The following is a 9,190-nucleotide window of genomic DNA, read 5'->3' as shown; positions in this document are numbered from 1 at the left end:
TCCTTGATGCTTGCTTTAGCCCATATATCGACCTTTGAAGTTTGCATACCATATGCTCCTGATCTTTGATTTCAAAGCCTTCAGGTTGTGTCATGTACACATCCTCCTTCAAGAACCCATTCAAGAAGGCGGTCTGGACATCCATTTGCCAAATTTCATAGTCGTGATATGCCGCTATTGCAAGCATAATCCTAATAGATTTGATCATGGCAACAGGTTGAGAGATCAAATCCTTCTCAAGGAACTCAGCATTGTTTGACACAAACACCTTGTGTTCATCCATGGAGTAAAAGTAGTATCCCTTAGTACCTTTGGGATACCCCACAAATAGACATTTAGTACTCTTAGCACTAAGCTTGTCTGATGCCAACGCTTTGACGTAAGCCGGCGATCCCCATACCCTGAGGTAACTCAGGTTGGGTCTCTTACCATTCCATATCTCATATGGTGCGGTCTGAACAAATTTAGACGGTACCCTATCTGTGTCTAGGGCATATCCCCAAAACGATTTTGGAAGTTGAGTCTCATTCATCATAGACCTGACCATGTCTAACAAGGTCCTGTTTCTCCTTTCGGTGACACCATTTTGGTGTGGTGTGTAAGGTGCAGTAAACTGCGAGAGAATTCCATTTTCTCTCAGATAATCCTGAAACTCATGGCTCAGATATTCACCACCACGATCTGATCGTAATGTCTTAATCATCTTGCCACGCTGTTTCTCTACTTCATTCCTAAACTCCTTGAACTTTTCAAAGGCTTCGGATTTATATCTCATTAGGTACACATACCCAAATCTTGATTTGTCATCTGTAAAGGTAATGAAATAGGAGTATCCTCCTCTAGCCTCTATAGACATTGGCCCACAAACATCAGTGTGAATGAGTTCTAATAACTCACTAGCCCTATGACTCTCAAGCCCCTTGGGCTTGTGACAAGTCATTTTCCCAGCTAGACAAGATTCACATTGTCCATAGGATTCCAAATCCATGGAATCTAGGTATCCATCTGCATGCATCCTAGACAATCTTGTTTCGTTTATGTGCCCTAGTCTACAATGCCAAAGATAAGATTGATTATCTATCCTAGGTCGTTTCACAGCTACATTGAGCACTTCAGTTCCCATTTCCAGAACATACAATCCATTTATTAATGAAGCAGTACCATAAACAATATCATTCAAAATGATAGAAAATGTACCATTCTTAATACTAAAAGTAAAACCATCTTGTTCTAAACAAGAAATAGAAATAATGTTTCTAGAAATGTTCGGAACATAAAGACAATTATTCAAATGCAGTAAAAGGCCCGTAGGCAAAATAAGGTCGGCATCTCCAACAGAATGAGCAGCAACCCTTGCTCCATTGCCAACGCGAAGATCCACCTCGTTTCTCTCCAATCTCCTTGGGCTCCTAAGCACCTGCAACATATTGCAGATATGAGAACCACAACCGGTATCCAATACCCATGAAGTCGGATTAGCACAAGAATAATTTATCTCAATCATGAAAGTACCTGAGGCAGAAGCATCACCATGCTTCTTGTCCTTCACACTCTTCAGGTAGTCTGGACAATTCCTCTTCCAATGGCCTTTCTTGCCACAATGGAAGCACTCAGCATCGCCTTTGTCCTTGGATGCTTTCTTACCCTTCTTGTTGCCCTTCTTCTTCTTGGATTTTCCTTTGGGCTTAAGGGAGTCACCTTTAGCAGGCTCCTTACCCTTACCCTTACCCTTGGCCTTGTTAGGCCCACCAATCAGAAGAGCTTGTGTCCTATCCTTCTTGATAGACACTTCAGCAGTTGTTAACATGCTTAACAATTCAGGCAAGCTCACAAGCATCCCATGCATGTTATAATTCATTATGAATTGACTGAAGGAAGGTGGAAGTGAGGCCAGGACTAAGTCATTACTCAGTTCGGCATCCATCAAGAAGCCTAGATTTCCTAGCTTCTCAATCAGCCCGATTATCTTAAGAACATGACTGCTAACAGACATGTTCTCAGACATCCTGCAAGAGAACAGTTCTCTAGAGGCCTCATACCTCTCATGCCTGCCTTTAACGTCATACAACTCCTTGAGATGTAAGACAATAGAGGGAGCATCCATATGCTCATGCTGCTTTTGCAGTTCAGGTGACATGGATGCCAACATGATGCATACTGCCATCGTATCGTCATCCATGTGTTGTTTGTGGGCCTCAAAATCATATTCCGCGAACCCATCTTCCCCTTCCCTAGGAGCTACGGGTAATGGACCATCAAGGACGTAGGCAATCTTTTCGGCCCTAAGAACAATTCTCAGGTTCCGATACCAGTCCATAAAGTTTGAACCGGTCAGTTTATTCGTATCAAGTATTGAGCGCAGTGACAGTGGATTAGTCATACTAAAAATTGAAAAATGTAAAGAAAGATTAATTAACATATTGTCGTGTTACAATTTATTAAAGACTTTAAATAAATTGCCCCTCCCACTATTTTATCTAAGTCAATGACCCTTACCATTTGACTTAGGGTTAATCTACTTTTAGATTTTACCTTAGTGAGATTAAGAGTGCGATTATTTATTTTAACCCTCGTCTGAGACCGCAAGATTAATTTAAATAATGGGTTGATCAACAGTATCTCATACCCTCTCTTAACATTAAGTTGACAACTCCTTGTCACTTAGTGGTGCATCTCATGCAACCAACCTAGCATTATTACCCTAAGCCCATAAGCTCGGCTGGGCCTGCAACTTATGCCTTAGTTAAGCATCAACCAGCACCCTAAGTGTCTAACACTTCTAATACTACTCTTACTCAACGAAACAGTGGGTCCCAACTGAGTTGTGGAGCACCACTATGTAGAGGAGGTTCGAGTAATATTGGTGGTGGGAGGTAATCATATGCTTAATAATTTATTCCCTTTAAGGGTTCCTTTTATTTAGGGATTTTATTAGGTCTCATCAAGCATATTAGTATATTATCATGCTAGTCGTAACCTATGTCATACATCTATCGGTTTAGACCAGTCGAAATTGGACGTGCATAATAATACATACAAGCGTGCTTTGTCCAATTCATGCATACTAGTCGTTTAAAACATAAAAGTATACATGCTAATAAAACAGTTTTATTTGAGACGGTCATGGTGCTCGTGCATTCGTCCTTCCGCTTCTCAAGCCATGGCTCCTTGTCGTCTAAACGCCACTAGCCTATTTCTCTAATTACATATAATTGAAGAAACTCCAAAACATCTTTGGAGGGACAAATACAAAATTTAAAATTCAAAATTACATTTTAATTCAAATCGAACAAAATTACACCTTTAATTTAAAATATAAAATTTGAAATTTAAACTCGGGCACCATGATCATCCCCTTCCAATTTGTACCTGTAAATACAAATAACTAGCAAGCACATAATATCACATATTATATAACATGTTCATCCATACGTCAAATTATTTTAACATTTAAAATATCAACACAAGAATCATGATTCAAATTTTCTTAATGGCCGAATTATATAACAATTAATATAATTCAAATTTTGATGACTCTTTCTTAAAGGACACAAAATTAAACCACACATGCTGACACCACACATGGTATGGCCGAATCACATATCACATATATGATTAAATTTTTAACAAAATTTCATGTCTTCCTCATGGAACAATTCACAGCGAAAATTAAGAAATCAATCAAGGTACTCATAGTACCCCTCATGGCCGATTTTATCCCTTTCAAAAAGGTGTTTCTTTTAAAACTTTCACAAAGAAAAGAAACAAAACCATGATCACATACAGACAAGACCCTGTAAATGTCATCTCGATTTCTCCGGTTTACAGATAACCTAATCTCTCACAGAGATCTGACGAATTCCTTCAGCTTATCACCCTAGCCCTGTGCTCTTTCAGAACAAGCCCAACAGTATACCTATGAGTCTCCATGTTTCAGGCAGACGAGGTATACAGTCAAAGCATGCCTTCTAGAACACAGTCTAGGTAATAACTTCTGGTCTAAGGAAAGACATACCCAAATATAAAGAGACTACTCTAATGATACTCTCTGTGAGATTTCCTCATAGAGTCTCTTTTGTGGGTCTGTTCAGTGCGAGCTATACCGTTATAGATCCACCCACGACTTTAGCTAAGACATCTCCATATATGTAGCTCATGAGGTCTTTACCTTGCATCCGAATACAAGTAGATAAGTCGTGCTAGTCTTACCCGAGATCACTGATCCCCATTCTCAGTGTCTCTAGACTAGGACCATAAAATTAGGAATAAACATCCAATATCCTTGAATCCTCATGATCGTGATCTCATCACAGATACTCAAGAGATACCTATTTTATTCCAAGGGGTTTATCCAGTTAACAGTAATATCGAGACAAAATATGAAACAGGATAAAGAATGCTTTTATTTATTTGCGACAATACAAAGGTCTACATCTATGTCCTTATTTAATCATAACATTGTCTCTAGGACACCCAAATACTAACAAGAATGAATTTCGTCTGAAGAGTGGCGGCACTACCGGTCAATAGCCCAAACGAACACAACAAAATGCCAGAGGAAATCACACCGGAGTATGAACAAGAATATGCAAACCGGAAGGAAAAAAATTCCGGCAGAGTTTCAGTGCAGGAAAAATTGGATCCATTTTATGAAGGTGTCAGTGTCTATTTATAGACATTGACAGGTCACGTTGCAAAAGGCACCTATTCGACGATGAAACAACACATCCGTTGGACACGAAAAGACACATTCGTTCAACACGAAAAGGCACCCATTCAAGGATGAAACAACACATTCTTTCGGATGAAACAACACATCCGTTCAGATGCAACAACACATCCGTTCAGATGAAACAACACATCCATTCGGATGAAACAACACATCCTTTAGGATGAAAAGATATATATGTTTGTCGACGAAAAGACACACCCTTTCATTACCAAACTTCTTATTCATAACCAATAGAGTGTCTACACAATTTATATATATATATATATATATATATATATATATATATATATATATATAAATTCCAACAATCCCCCACATGGATAAGAAGTCAAATCATCGTGACAAAAATGCATAAGAATATAAATGCAAAGTGTAATTTCCTCAACGAGAAACAACTGCATCGAGATAGGTGGAGTTACCTTTGAACCTTCTCTAGTGGAAACCTATCGGATATACTTGGTCAATCGGTGGTCTAGGTCGACTTGAACCGTCAACCTTTAGTGTATACCTAGACAATAGGAGTCACACAATTGCTTCTCTAGCATTGTTGGTCCTTTGTTGCGCCCATTTTGGCCGTGGGACACCTGCCTGGTTCTGCAAGTGTTTTAGAGAATCGGCCTTTGTAAAATTCTCATAGAAGCGGCCCTTACTTCACACTCACATAGGTGATTTCTTGTGATGTAACTCACTATACATCATCTGAACACAATATATTAAGAAATCATTAAAAGCCTAAGTGCTTACCCTCATAAATACACTGCCTTGTCTTAGGAATGAGTATGAGTTTAAAAACTCCACAGTGTTTGAACAGTCGACCATCACTTTGTTGTCTCTTTGAACTAGTTCATGGGATCTCCACTCTTCTGGGTAGAGTTACCGCAATACTCAACAATTGATAGGCCTTAAACCCATTCCTTTCGACAAATTTTCGACCAACTCTCTAGGAATCCCTTTGGTTAACGGATCCGCTATGTTCTCCTTAGACTTAACATAGTCAATTGAAATGATTCCATTCGAGAGTAGTTGTCTTACGGTATCATGTCTATGACGTATGTGTCTAGACTTACCGTTATACATGACGTTCTTGGCCCTTCCAATAGCTGCTTGGCTATCACAATGTATGCATACGGCTGGGACCGATCTTGGCCAATTAGGAACATCCTCAATAAAATTACGAAGCCATTCGGCTTCTTCACCGGCCTTATCTAAAGCAATAAATTCTGCTTCCATGGTTGACCTTGCAATGTAGGTTTGCTTGGACGATTTCCAAGACACAGCACCTCCACCAAGGGTGAACACATATCCACTTGTGGATCTAGTGTCGTTAGAGCCGGTGATCCAATTTGCATCATAATACCCTTCTATAACCGCGGGGTATTTCTCGTAATGCAAAGCATAATTCTGAGTATACTTCAAGTATCCCAAAATTCTTACCATAGCTTTCCAATGATTCTCATTTGGATTACTGGTAAAGCGACTTAACAGACTTACTGCATAAGCAATATCAGGTCTGGTGCAGTTCATAACATACATAAGGCTTCCCAACACTTGAGCATATAGCTTCTGTGCTGTAGCTTTACCAGTGTTCTTTAATAAACTCAGATTAGAATCTACAGGGTTCCTCACAAGAGTTATTTTCAAGCTCTTGAATTTCTCAAGAACCTTAGCTACATAGTGAGCCTGTGATAAGGCCAACCCTGTAGATGTTCTATGGATTTTAATACCTAGGATAACGTCTGCTATCCCAATATCTTTCATATCAAACTTACTTTTAAGTAATTGTTTAGTAGCATTAATCATTTGATTATTACTACCCATGATCAACATGTCGTCTACATAAAGACAGACAATGGCAAAATCTTTTTCAGTATTTCGAACATAGACACATTTGTCACATTCATTAATTCGAAATCCATTTGACAATATAACTTTGTCAAATTTCTCATGCCATTGCTTTGGAGCTTGCTTTAACCCGTAAAGGGATTTTATTAAGCGACAAACTTTCCGCTCTTGTCCTGGAACAACGAAACCTTCAGGTTGTTCTAAATATATCTCTTCTTCCAGGTCGCCGTTTATGAAGGCGGTTTTAACATCCATTTGATGTACTTCTAATCCATTCAATGCAGCTACCGCGATCAACAACCTAATGGATGTGATCCTTGTAACAGGTGAATAAGTATCGAAATAATCGAGACCTTTACGTTGCCTGTAGCTTTTTACCACAAGCCTTGCTTTATATTTATCAATAGTGCCATTCTCTTTCATTTTTCTTTTGAAAACCCACTTACTTCCTAAAGGCTTATTGCCAGGAGGAAGGTTTACCAATTCCCAAGTGTGGTTGGACAAGATAGACTCTATCTCACTATTGATAGCCTCTTTCCAGAATGGTCCTTCCAGGGACGTTATAGCTTCCTTATACGTCCGAGGCTCATTTTCTAATAAATATGTCATAAAATCAGGTCCAAAAGATGTGGTGGTCCTTTGCCTCTTGCTACGTCTAGGTTCATCTTCTATATCCTCTACATGATCAGTATCAGTTGTAGCATCTCGAGGTATCTCAACCTGATCATCATTATTACCACTTGATTCATGTATTTTCTTATACGGAAATATGTCTTCAAAGAAAGTAACTTCCCTTGACTCAATAACCGTATTAACATGTATATTTGAGACATCAGATTTATACACTAGAAACCGATAAGCACTACTATTAAGTGCATAACCGATGAATCACGATTTTAGGTCCGATTTTCAACCTTTTGGGTTTAGGAACTGCAACCTTAGCCAACCACCCCCACACTCTAAAGTATTTCAGGGATGGCTTCTTTCATTTCCATATGTCATATGGTATGTTATTTGTCAAACTCCCCCACACTTCAAGATAATTCAAGGTAGGCTCCCAACCTTTCCACGTTTCATAGGGGATGTTCTTAATTTTCTTTTGGGGTACTCTATTAATTATATGGTTTGTCATTAAAATGACTTTCCCCCACAAACCAGACATCAACAACATCATTTTATTTAATGTCTGGTTCTTTCTCTCAACAATCCTATTAGATTATGAAGCATAAGGAGCCATCTTTTGGTATGTAATACCAAACTCTAAACAAAATTTCTCGAAGGGGCATCATACTCTCCCCACTAAATTGCTCTTTATGCCTTTAATTTTCTTACTAAACATTAACATACAATTATCATGTCATTTACAATATTCAAAGTCATCACATTGACTTTGATCATGCCATCACTAAGATAGCTCTTTTGAGTTCACATAGTATCAAATATTTCACTAGATATAAGGCTTTTATATCCATCAAAGCACATAGTGCATTTTTAAGCAAGAGTTATCACTTGTCTAAATCATAAAGTTAAAACTTTCACATTTATAAGTCACGGGTTAATGGATATCAAACACCATCATATACCGTCAAATCCATTAAGTGTACCATATACAAATGAATGTCAATAAATGCATAACATTTCACACATAATAATTAATATAACAAAATATTGATGTCATAAATATTTCTCATTTATCATACTATATACCATTAAATGGCATCAAATTTCACTGCATTTCTCATTGAACCAGCATCAAAGTAAGCACATCAAACCAAAGGTCATATATCAATTTTTGGTACCATGCTTATAAATATATAAAGCCATTTCACAAAAGACTTAATATAATTGGAAAAACCATCAACCATCAAACCGGATTCATCACAAATCATGGTTGTCTTTCACGAAACAATTCTTTTAGAATAAAGCCATGCATATAATTAGAACAAAGATTCACAAAATTCAAGATATTATATAGCAATATTTTCGTGACAGTTATGCACATAAATGTCTTTCCCACAAAGACCTTGTCCATTCTTTTAATGGAAGCACCCAAAACGAAAACACTATATATAAACAAGTTTTCCATAGAGGCAAGAATGCATGAAAACGACAGTAGTAATTTTCCATATTTCATCATGTCATGTAATGTATATATATACATAAAAGACAATCCACGTACAGGGAATTGAAATGAATTTGAAAGTCAATATTCAATCACGTAAATCAAAGCACAAATTCAATCCATGAAATATAGATGATATAGAATGCGTAATATTGCACATTGCACATAAACCAGAAAATGTGGCAACAGTAGAAAAAATTCTAACTTCTTATACAAGAAGCGCGAAAACCGAGAAGCAAATTAACACAAAACTATAGCAAAGGAAAACAGTGTCGGTTCAACACAAAAACCGCTATTCAATTATAAGGAAAATCTTATATTATCAACGAAAAATCCATACTTTCGTAATTAGATGCAGATTAAAGGCGTCACTTCCAATATTCAAACACAGATGAATATTCAAAGAAAAATCGATACTGCTAAAAACTAAAAACATATATTAATATTTATAAAATATCAAAATAAATATTCCACCATTTGAATGTTCATAAAAC

This window comes from Gastrolobium bilobum, unplaced genomic scaffold (assembly GCF_033153095.1).
Source record: "Gastrolobium bilobum isolate Gb01-03AN ecotype WA unplaced genomic scaffold, APGP_CSIRO_Gbil_v1 utg238843, whole genome shotgun sequence".
Lineage (NCBI taxonomy): Eukaryota > Viridiplantae > Streptophyta > Magnoliopsida > Fabales > Fabaceae > Gastrolobium > Gastrolobium bilobum.
The sequence above is the reverse complement of the archived record's forward strand: the minus strand, read 5'-3'. Positions refer to the sequence as shown.